The following is a 12386-nucleotide window of genomic DNA, read 5'->3' as shown; positions in this document are numbered from 1 at the left end:
GCTTGGGGATTCAAGCCATAGGCCTCGGGGTTGAACCTAGTACCCGGTTAAGTGGGGATTGATGTCCCAGAGGCTAGATATTGGTTTGGGAACTTATGTTGATCATTTTTATTGATGATACCTTATATTTGGTTATGACTAGGTGACCGCTAAAGGACTGAAAGTTGATCGTTCTCAAGGGTCGTTCTTTTAATCGTTCTAGCTCGAATCTGAGGTAAGAAAACTGCACCCTGTGTATATATGGCATGCATGGCTATTATGATGCATGTTGGTTGATTATAGAGAATGACATGCGTGGTTATTATTGATGCATGTCGGTTGATTATAATGTATGATATGCATGGCTATTCTTGATGCATGTTGGCTGACTATTAAACGTGACATGCATGGCTGTTTTTGGTGCATGTTGGATTGCTGGATATGTTGCATATGATGCATGAGAAACATGTGATTAGGACATGCTTTGTATACTGGGTATGATATTGTTCAGAGCTTAAGCCTCTGTGGTTGTACATGGTCCTAATTTTACTGGTATCTGTTTAGTAAGCATGCTAAATACCTTGTTTATGGATATTGAACATGTGGTATATGTTTGGTGGCATGAATTGCTTGTGTATGGCACTGACTAGTCAGGGACCGACTCTAGAGTCGAGAATCATGCATTGAATGGCTCTATGGCATTAATGCTAGACCGACCCTAGGGTCGAAGAACTTATAAGCGCTTGCCTGGTCTAGGACCAGATGATTTCAGCCAAAGTATATGACCCCGGTGACTGTTTGTCACATGGCTGGGGGACGCTGTCCTTAGTTACGACTCTAGAGTCGAGAGGATGGTTATGTTAGTGACTAATCACCATGCACCTATCCTAATCAAGCTTATGAAGGAACCACCTATCAGTTAAGCCCTGGTGACCCTATCATCACATGGCTAGAGGAAGCTGTACCCACTTTTGTGACTTTTGGCTATTGTCACCTACCTGTTTTGGACCGTTGGTCCTGAATGGCTGTTACAATTACTGTTGATATTATATCATGTTATCTTTTGGTATTATACCATGTTATCTGTTGATATTATATCATGTTACCCGATGATATTACGTCATGTTATTTGTTGATATTATATCATGTTGGATTGTGTTTTCTTGCTGGGCTTCGGCTCACGGGTGCTACGTGGTGCAGGTAAAGGCAAGAGGAAGCTGGACCATCCTTGAGTTGGAGAGCTTAGGTGATGACGTGTACATATGCAGCTGCTCATCCGCCACGGCCGAGGTTTAAAGTGGAACTAGGGTCGAACCCTGTTTTGCCGCTTAGAACGGCCTGTTGTAAATATTTCCTGCAATAAACTCTGAAATTATATTTTCGGGATCCCAATGTATATATTAAAAGTTCTAGTGAAACGTTACACCCTAATCAAAATGTTTAATCCCTAAACCGCTAATCATACCTAGATCACCATTTTGGCCAAATGACTCAATTAGCGAGTTTAGCACTGTTTACAAGGCACACCGTAACGGTCCCTAGAGTTTGGGGCGTTACACCAGGGGCGTAGCAGCTTCGTTCGTGAGCGGCCGGAGCTCGAAACCTCAAGGAACTTGACAACCTGAGGCCATGGAGGGCCAGAATATCAGTTATCTGACTTGTCGAGGTAACCGAGCTCCAATAGTGCTCGGCTTCGAAGATTTCTCTCCTCGGTTGCAAGGTAGAAGGCTCCCCCATAAGTGAAAATTGGAGCTCTCCCGGGCTGTACGCAACAGTCACTGTCAGTTTAGGGTCGAGTGGTATCAGCCTGGGCCCTGAATTGGATTCTGGGTAAATAGCCTCTCGAAGGGTCCTCCTTTTCTTCTCTATGACCTCGTCAATTTGGCGGCGGTAATGAGCTCGAATACCCTCCTGTTCGCGTGCAAGATCGTACTCGCGAATTCGACGTTGATTCCGAGCAAACAGCGATTCCGGGCTCGGGGTTTTGGGCGAATAAGGGATTGCCAGCAACGACCCCCACCGTCTTTCCAGATTCTGTGACATCTAGCGAGAAAGAAAAAATGGTGAGGGCCATGCATGCAAGAATTACGAGCTTGACAGGACAAGCTCGGAGTTTAGGAACAAAACGAGCTCGATACTAAGACCCTTATTAAAGAGTCAGAATGTGTATTCCACGAGAAAAAGGAGGAGAGTGGACAATTTTTTTTTTAAAATCCCGAAAATCAGGGGAAAAAGAGTGGCGGATAACCAAAAAAGATAATCTTGGGTATCGTGCATTCTTCAAGGCCAAGGTTTTATACCCGATATCTTGGTGTACAAGAAATGTCTTTTAAAATTTTAAAACCCATAAAAAAGAGATCTTGCTCAAACACCAAAACTGGGTATGGAACCAGTGATGTAAACCCAGTATGGAGACGTAAACGTGAAAGCCTATCGGTAAAAAATTCCCTGACGTATCATACTAAGAAAATAAACTAGTACATTTACAGAAATAACAAGAACAATATGAACAGAAACTGGCATAAGGGAAAGTAAAGATTGGACACTTACACAATAATGGCGATTGCAGAGAAATCGTTGACTGAAGGAGAGGCTGCAGATATGAGCTCACGGTCTCGAACAAACTGGAGGTCCTTTGTTTTTTCGGCTGAGAGAACATGCACAAGCAAGAAGTTCTCTGGGATGGCCTCTGGTTTTGTCCCTTCTCTTTTGTTTCTGATGCGTGTAAAATAAGAGGAAGAAGAAGACCTTGTATATATAGAGGGAGAAAAGTGATAAAAAGGATTAGTCTGAGCCATTGGCCATAATCCTCATAAAATCCAACGGTCAGGGACCGATGACATGATGGTACCGAAAAGGTGGCAGACGAATGATTGTGGGCAGATTTCCAAGGTACTCGAGTACCATGAATGAGCAATACCCAACTGACGCGTGTCCATTCTTAAGTATGTGACGGTACGGTTCCTGAAGAAAGTAGTTCAAAAGTTTCCTTCTCTTAGGATTTGAACAAATACTTTTGAGGGGGCAAGATGTTATACCCAGATTTCGAGCCATGAGAAGTGTGACCTTGAAAGCTGGATGCATAGTGAATGAACTTGTAAAGTCTGGAATATGTTCGAAGTCTAAACATCGGGCCTGCAAAGCTGAGACGACTTCGAAGATGGTGGCCTCGAAATCTCCACGAGCTCGAAAGGTAGGCCCCGAGGTGCATCTGTTCTCAAGGGTGAACTCGGATCATGGGCTCCGAGCCTGACACGCATACGATCTCGAAGTCATGTGGCCTCGGGAGATGTTATTAGCTCAAAAGTTGATAAGAGACCTGGGAGAGTAAGGCCTTGGTGATATAGGATAATAACCTTGAATATCCTAATGAGTCATCTATAAGAGACGCGATCTACATTTATTACTGTAAATCCCCTAAAATCATGGGATGTTATTTGATCAGTTATACATCCCCTGGTCTTCAGGGGACGTTTCCTTTTATATCAGATTACAGGCATTTAAGGCCATTTAATTTATTTGCATAAAAAGAGTAACTACCCAAAATATGTGGGATAGTATTATGAAATCTTCTCTATAAATAGAGAGGTCATGCACCATTGTAAATGACCAAATTTTTGTGATCTTGAGAGAAAACTCTGAAGAATTCATCATTGAAGAATTTTCAAAGATCATCTTGAGTTTAATAACAAAGACTCGTGGACTAGGCAGATTTAACTGCTGAACCACGTAAAAAATCATGTTTTGTATTATCGTACTTTTATTGGCCCTTACTGTTTATTGTTTACGTGCTCTTCTTTCACTGTTGACGAAAAACGGCGTCAACAAAATTGTACCAAAACTTCACATATAATAATAATAATAATAATAATGTTGACCCTCGATTTGGCCAACGATACGGAGTCAAATAAACGACAAAGAATAATTTAAAAACCAGAAGAGAATCAAATGGAAAGCAAATGACACAAACGATTTATAGTGGTTCAGCCCCAATAGATGATAATGACATACGTCCACTTAGTGTTCTTATTGATATTGATTCTCAATGCTATGATCAATGAACTAGGGTTCACGAGTTTAACAAGCCTTAGGAAGATTATAATTTTGGTGAATAATCACACTATGCTTCTCTCTGAGTACAAAGATTCAAAAGTTCCAAAAGTCCCCTTTCATGAGTTCTTTGATTCTTATTTATAGGCTCAAGGGGGTTACATGGGCCAATGGGCCTTAATTACAATTAAGATTTGCGTATCAAGATAATAAAAAAAAATATAATAAGTGCTAATATTACGAGATTGCATATCCAAAAGGAAGTAAACGAAAGTATGCGACCAGACCGGTAAAATCTAGGTGTGAGGCTTGATAAATTACTAATTCTCTGGTCGTTGGTCGAACAAGGTTCATTCACTTTAAACTGCCACGTGCCAGCCACATGTAAGTTAATCCTGCCACGCCACCACGAGCCGTTTTAGGGTAAACAAATAATAATAATTATAATAAATTTAATAATATTTAATTAATTTAAAAAATAATTATTTAAATTTAAATTTATATACAAAAATATATATTTTTTTAAAAAAGTCTACAAAAATAGATATGAACATATTATTATAAATAAAAAATTAATATCTTATTTAAATTTAAAATAATAATAGTACATCAATTAACCACAAACAAGCAGATAAAAAATAAGATGGTTATATGAATTTTATTATTTTTTCTATTTTTAATTAATTTTAGATAATAGTAGTAATTAAATAAAATATAAATATATTAGAACTGACAATAGCTTCCACACTATTGGAGATGGTGGAAAATCTTTCGATTAATGATGCTATAGAATCTTTTTGAAGATTTATCGATTAACTTATATTTACTAATTTGTTAAAACTTTGATGTTTCTTTTTTCCCAACCATCTCCAACAATCTCAATATCACCCACATAACATAAACATCTGATAATATTTAAAACATGATAGAAAAATAAGATGAAGATGTTAGAATATCAAGATCAATAATTTAAAATCAAAACTTTAAAGATTAACCAACATTAATAATTGAATAAATACCTAAGATGATTGTGTTATCATTAACATGCAAATCAATCAAATTTGGATATATGAATTGGAATTAATTGAAAATTAAAATTAAAATAATTTAGAGAGAATAAGAGAAAAAAAAAAGAAATTAGAGGAGAAGAAAATATAAGATTAATAGAGAATATTTAGAATATATATATATATAGATTTATATATATTTAAATAATAATATTTTATAAATATCTCATTTAAATTTAAAAATTGCATTTATTATTATAATATATAAAATGAATAAAAAATTAGATTAAATGAGAAAATAAATAAAGTAATTTGTAGAGTTTTTAGAGTGTCACATCACCTCTTTAGTGTTTGATAACTCTACAAAATGGAGTTATTTTACCACTTTTTTTATGCTAATTGTTGCTTAGTCTTTGAGTTTTTAAGTGATTTATTAAGCTTTTAAGTAATTTTGAATTTATTAGTTTTATTGTATTTTTCTAGATTTTTATATGTTTTTATAAATATTTTATCGTATTAAGTTGTGGTTTAAGTATTTGAAATTAGTGTTGGTAGATTGAATGTTAAAAATATGATTTTATTGAAATTAAATGTTATGTAAATTAAATTTTAATTAATATTTTCATAGAATTTATATGGTATATTTTATTAGTGAAAATATTTAATTTTAATTTAGTTTATAATTATTTTGTAGGACACATGTTGCATTATTTGAAAGAAAAGGAAATAAAAAATAATAATAATAAAAGAAGTGAACCAAATGGCATTTTTGAGAGAGAAGAAAAAAGAAATCAAAGAGGAAGCTTCAGCTAGCCCAAGCCTCCCACGTGAGCACAATTGGGCCAGCCACCCCTGCTTCCCCAGCTTTCCCAGCCCAATTCCATAGCCAGGCCCACGATTCCTCAGCCTCAGGCCCGCGCCTCCACTCAGCCCAGCTTCTGCCCACCTAGGCCCACCCCACCTGCCCACACAGGTCGTTCCTCCCTTGCTCCCAACATCACTCGAAGCTGCTTCAACCCTTCTCCTCCCCTCTAGTCGGTCCAAACGCCACCAGCTGCCCACCTGGGCCCGCAAGCCTTAGCCAGGCCCAACGCCGAAGCCCAACCTTCCCCAGCTGCCTCCAAATGCCACCCAGGAGCCAGCAACCTGCCACAACCCACCAAGCCATTGTTTCTTTATTTCTTCTTGAGTCCATCAAAAACATTTTGTCCCTTGTCCCTTCGTTCCTAAAATACCAATTTTTTACCTAAAATAATTTACACATTTTATCTCAAAATTATCATTACACCTAAAATTTACCTATACTTACCTTATTATTCTTCATTTCAAATTTAACTTAATCAATTTAAATTGATTATTTTAAACACTTTTTTTTTCTATAAATAAGGGATTTGTGTGCTTATTTTAGGGCGTGGCACTACAAAATCTCTACACTTGGAAGACCACTCCATTTTCTTCATCTCTCTCTTATTTTTGGTCATTTTTTCTAAGTTTTTAGAAGAAAAATTTGGGGGTTTCTCCTCCAAATTTTCCTATTTATGTTTGTAAATTTTGGTTTGTAATTTCTATGCTAGTTATGAGTTTTTAATCTTTTTAAGATTATTAAGGTGATGATGAAACAATATGTAACTAGATAGTATTTATATTGTATGTTGATTTCCCTTTTTGTGCAATAAAGTTTATGGATTTTCTTTTTCAAATATTTTCTTTCATCTTAAATATCTTGTATTTTTTATTGTTAGAATATATTTACACTTTGTTCTTCATTAGTGCAAAATCATAATATTCTTTTATTAAGGTGTGTCATTAAATTGTGCACATTCAATGCTTAGAACAAAAAATATTATGTTTAGCCTTATAAATAATATTCATTGATTTATTTGTTATTTCCTTAGATTGATTTACATTAAATACTTTGAAATTATAATTTTAAAAGTGAAAATAAATCCTACAATTCTATAATAATTTGTACTTACATAGAATATATAATTTGAATAAGTGATAGTGATTAATTTGTGGATTCTAATACCTTAATAATCGTCTTTTACCATCTTGATTTCTACTATTAATTTATTTTTATATATTATCTTTAATTTCTTTATTATTATCTCTTATTTAGTTTTCTTGCCATAAATTCTCATCAATCTTTGGAGCTAGATTAGAATTTATTAATTTTGATTTAAATTTTTTTATTTTTTTATTTTAGACAACTCCTTTGGGTTCGACATCGTGCTTACATGAACACTATACTTCATATACGATTCGTGCACTTGCGAGTTATAAATATTTAAAATATACCCGTTTTTGGTCTATCAGTATTCTCCTTTATATATATTTATATATATATATATATATTGTTCTTTATAATTTATTTCAACTACAATTATAATAATAAATGTTAAATGTATATAAATTCTATAACGGACTAATCCTTGATTATGGCTCTAGTTGAATTTTTCGTTAGTCATAGGCTCATATCACTCTAAGTAATATATATTGAGATATTGACTATTCAATATTGTGATATTGTTTCTTTATTTGGTTCCACGTATATAAACCCGCGTGTAACCAGATACATTTCATATATGCTCTTTTCTTCGTTATTTTCAGGGTAAATACTTATTTAGTACTATATATTTTGTCAAAATACATATTTAGTAACTAATTTATAAATATTATTTATAAGTTTAATAAATAATGATTCACTGGTTTTTTAATATATATAATATAATAAATTATAGTTTTATAGTATATATAAATATTTATATCAATAATCTCTACACATATGACATCTAAACACAATATTGACATAGATATATATTTACATAGCTACATAACATATATAAATTACAATAATATTTAAAAAAAATTAATAATAGAAATAAAATAAAAATAGAAAAACTCATAGTGTAGAGAGTAGTATATACATGCATCACTATTTTTAGTTTCTAATGTATCTCGCAATATTTTTTTGTTAATTTGATAAAGAAAAAGAGTTCCAATCATTTGATAAAAAACAAACTATCACACAAATTTATAAGATAAAAAAATGATATGTGTATGCCTTTATTATTTTTAAATAAATATGATTTAATTATTTAAATTATCATAAAATATCTTAAAAATAACCTACTATAATTAATTTTTGTTTAATTTTATTTTTATTTTAGTTTTCGAATTTGGTAGTGACAATAAAAGAAATTATATATTATATGCTTCATATAATAGTTTGTTGCTAGTTGATAGTAGATTATTTATATTATATGTTTTTTATGCTATTATTATAATACGTGAAGTTTAAGTTTAATTAAATTTTATTTAAGTTATAAGACGTACGGTTTTATTATTTTTAAATAATTATTATTGTAAAATAACTTAAAAATATCTTATTTTAATTTGTTGAATTATTTATTTATTTAATTTTATCTAATTTTAAATCATGTTTACAATCTACCATTAAATATAAGAATATATATATTCTATTAAATAAAAGAATATTCCGTTAAAGTTAACGAAAAAAATAAAAAATCGTTAAAACCAAGAATTTTCGTTATCTACACATTTTTTTATATAGAAGATATGTTCATAATAATGATCATTTGGTACCATCTGTTTGTAATTCGTACCAATTTTGGTACCTTCTGCTCGAATGCGATCAACCCATATTTCAAATATGACCATATTGCCTCTCTTTTTTAATGATTTATTTGATTTTTTTTTTTTTGTTATTTTAAAATGATTCAAAAATATTTTTTAAATTAATAAAATAAAAAATATTTTATAAAATGAATCAATTAAATGTAAGTTTTTAAATGATAAATAATATAAATTAATTTTAAAATTAAAATATTGAATAAAATTATTTTAATTAAATAAATAAACATAAATATGTTTAATTCGAAATATAAATTAAGAAAATACTAAAGCCAATATTTTAAAATTAATTGAAGTAAACTAAAAACTTAATGATTTTTTTTTAAGTTTTAATTAAACTATTTTTGTTTGAATTTATTTAAATTTTTGCTTTTAAGTTTAGGGTGTTGATTTTCATTTTTTAGTTTAAGTTTAGGGGTTAGATTTAATTTTTTATTTTTGTTTATTTAAATTATTTCAAAGTTTTAATTATATATATTTTTGTTTTATTAATTCAAAATATATTTTAAAACATTTTAAAATAACAAAAACAAAAAGAAAATGAAATAAATCATTAAAATGATGGGCAATATGGTCATATTTAAAATATGAGTTGACCATATTGCAACAGAGGGTACCAAACTGGTACGAATTGCAAATAGAGGATGCTGAATGATCATTATTATAAACATAGGGTATCAAACTGTGTATTTCGATAAAAGACAAGGTATCAAATGAGTATTGTAATGCCCCAAAATCCCTAATGCAGTTTAATGATTGGATTAGTAGGCCGGGAGGGCCATAATTGTTTATTATGCCATTAAACTATTATGTGCATATTTATGTGAATTATATTATAATATGATGTTAAATGCATGCATGTGGGTCCACATTTCATTTCAGGGGTATTTTGGTAATTTGCTCATTGATGGCATAATTGTATATTTGTATGCATGCCGTTGAGTTGTTGTTGAGACCACATCTAAATGTGGAATTTTTCGAGCTATTCGGCATGAGACGATCTTTGAGCTCAAATTATTGGTTTAGTCATAATAGGTTTAAGCTCGGGGTGAGTCTCGGGGCAGTTTGATAATTAGAGCATTACCGGGAATAAAAGGGTAATGAGACATAATTTTATCGGTATTTGAGAATAGCAGGAATTGGAGAGTGTTAATTATGATTAACGAGATAGATGGAAAAGGACGGTTTTGCCCTTGGGGTGTGTTAAGAGAGGAATTAAGCTTGGAGGGTATTATGGTCTTTTGACCTAGGCTATATAAGGTAAAGGCCATAGAAAAAGAACCTAAAACAGAGCATTTGATTTCTTTCCTCCCGTTCATCCCTTCTCTTCCTTTTTCGTTTGAATTTTGAAGCAAGTTTGGGGATTCAAACTTGAAGTTTGAAGCTTGAGGTCTTAGACTAGTGTTCAGACATTGAAGAGGGTTCGAATCAAGCTTAAGGTAAGGTTCTAGTTCCATTTTATAGTGCGTTGCCCTGTTTTGTGCTAGTTTTTAAGGTTTGGAGTTTTGATCATTGAATGGGAAATTTCATGAAGTTTGATTGGTGTAAGGCTTAGGTTTTGATGCTTGTATGGTGGAAAAGTTGTGGTAATAGTTGGTGGTGTTGCTTAGTGGTATTGGGAGGGTTTTACAGAGGTTTTGAAATGAGTTCGAAGGGAAAAAACATGGGTTTTTGGCTGAGTTTCAGGTGGGGTCGCGACTCTGTAGAGCGTCGCGGCCCAAGCTTAAGGAAGAGGAAGGGAGAAGCTGTAGGGACATTGGGCCGTGGCATGGAGATGGAGGGTTGCGGCCCGTGTTGGGGAAATGGATTTGTGGGCGTCTCTGTTTGGGGAGGTGGGCTGCGGCATGGTGGGGTAGGGCCGCGACCCTTAGTGGCATTTTGGCCAAAAGTGGGTTTTTGGTTTGGGGATTTAAACCTTAGGTCTCGGGATCGATCCTACTACCCAGTTTAGTAGGATTCGATGTCTCAGAGGCTATGTTTTGGTTTGGGAACCTTTTGTGATTCATTTTATTGATGGAATCCCATAATTGGTTATGACTAGGTGACCGTCAAGGAACTAAAAGGTTGATCGTTCTCAAGGGTCGTTCTTTTATTAATTCTCGCTCGAACCAGAGGTAAGAAAACTGCACCCTATATATATGACATGTGTGGTTATTATAGAGACATGTTGATTTTTAAATGTGGACATTGATTGCATATTAAATGCTTAGCAAATATTGCTTACTTGTGTATGGCACTGACTAGTGAGAATCGACACTGGTCGCGTGTTACTGACCTAAGAGTCAGAAACAGCATAAGCGTTATGAACGCAGAATCGATAAAATATTAGATCTGATCAACATCTGCATTGAATGACTCATATAGAGCATTAATGCTGGACCGACCCTAAGTTCGATGAAAATTATAAGCGCTCGTCTAGTCTATGACTAGTTACTTAGAGCCAGGGCCAAAGGCCTAGGTGACTGTTTTGTCACATGCTAAGGGAACGGAATCCCACGTTAGTGACTCTATGGTCACTCGGTAGGTTTATGTTGGTGATTATCTCATCAGATACCTATCTCGTTTAAGCTAGTGAAATGATCACTTATTTGTAAAGGGAATGGAACCCACCTTAGTGACTTGTACAACTATCACTCATTTATTTTGGACTAAAAGTCCTGAATGACTATTATGATCATCAGTTGATGTTATATTCTTGCAGTATTGAGTTTTCTTGCTGGGCTTTGGCTCATGGGTGCTATGTGGTGCAGGTAAAAGGAAAGAAAAGCTCACCCAGCCCTGAGTGGAGAGCTTAAATGGTGATGTATACATATGCGGCCGCTTGACCACCACGACTAAGGAGTTTCTCAGAGGGACTAGGGGTTAACCCGATTTTTGCCGCTTAGGTCGACGGGTTGTAAATTTAAACTGTAATGACAATTTTGGATTGTAAATAACTTGTAAATATTTTGATGGGCCCATGAATAGTTTTATGTTTTAAATAAAATATATCATTTCCTTTTGATTGATTTTCCACCTTAACCTATTAATAACACCTAGAAGCATGTTTTTAACCAAAGAACTTCGTTATTGAGTTAAGCACGGTTCAAAGTTCACCGTAACTGTCTTGGGGTAACCAGGGCGTTACAAGTATTTACCCCTAAAAAGTAATATTGGTAAAACAAGGACAATTTTTAAGGGAAAGTGAAGAAAAAAATGAAATAAACTCTATATAATATTCTAAACCTAGAGTTATAAATAAAAGATAGCTGCAGTTGATAATATTTATAATCAATATTGAGAAGAGAGAGATTAAGGTTTGAACTAATTTAAATAAATAAAAAATTAGAAGAAAAAAAAATGGGTTGGGTCAAACCCACCCCACTAAAATCGAGACAGACCTGAACTGACCCGCTTTAGAATCCTGACGGATCAAGGCGGGTCAGGGTGGTATCTTATTGGATTGGGTTAGATCCGCCCCGTTTAGGCACTTATGGTTTTAGTTTCGTTGGGTGCAAGTATTTGTAACCCTCAAAATGGAGTGTTTTGTTTGATAAATATTGAAAGAGGTTTGTGCTTATTATATATATGACCATTCGGGTTTGAAAGTGAAATAATGTAATATTAGATAGAAAATGAAATTTAATTTCAACTATTATTAATGAGATGTAGTGAGGATGGATCACTACAACAATTTTCATTTTCAATGACTCCCAA

Source organism: Humulus lupulus, chromosome 5 (genome assembly GCF_963169125.1).
Source record: "Humulus lupulus chromosome 5, drHumLupu1.1, whole genome shotgun sequence".
Taxonomy (NCBI): domain Eukaryota; kingdom Viridiplantae; phylum Streptophyta; class Magnoliopsida; order Rosales; family Cannabaceae; genus Humulus; species Humulus lupulus.
Note: the sequence above shows the minus strand (reverse complement) of the source record.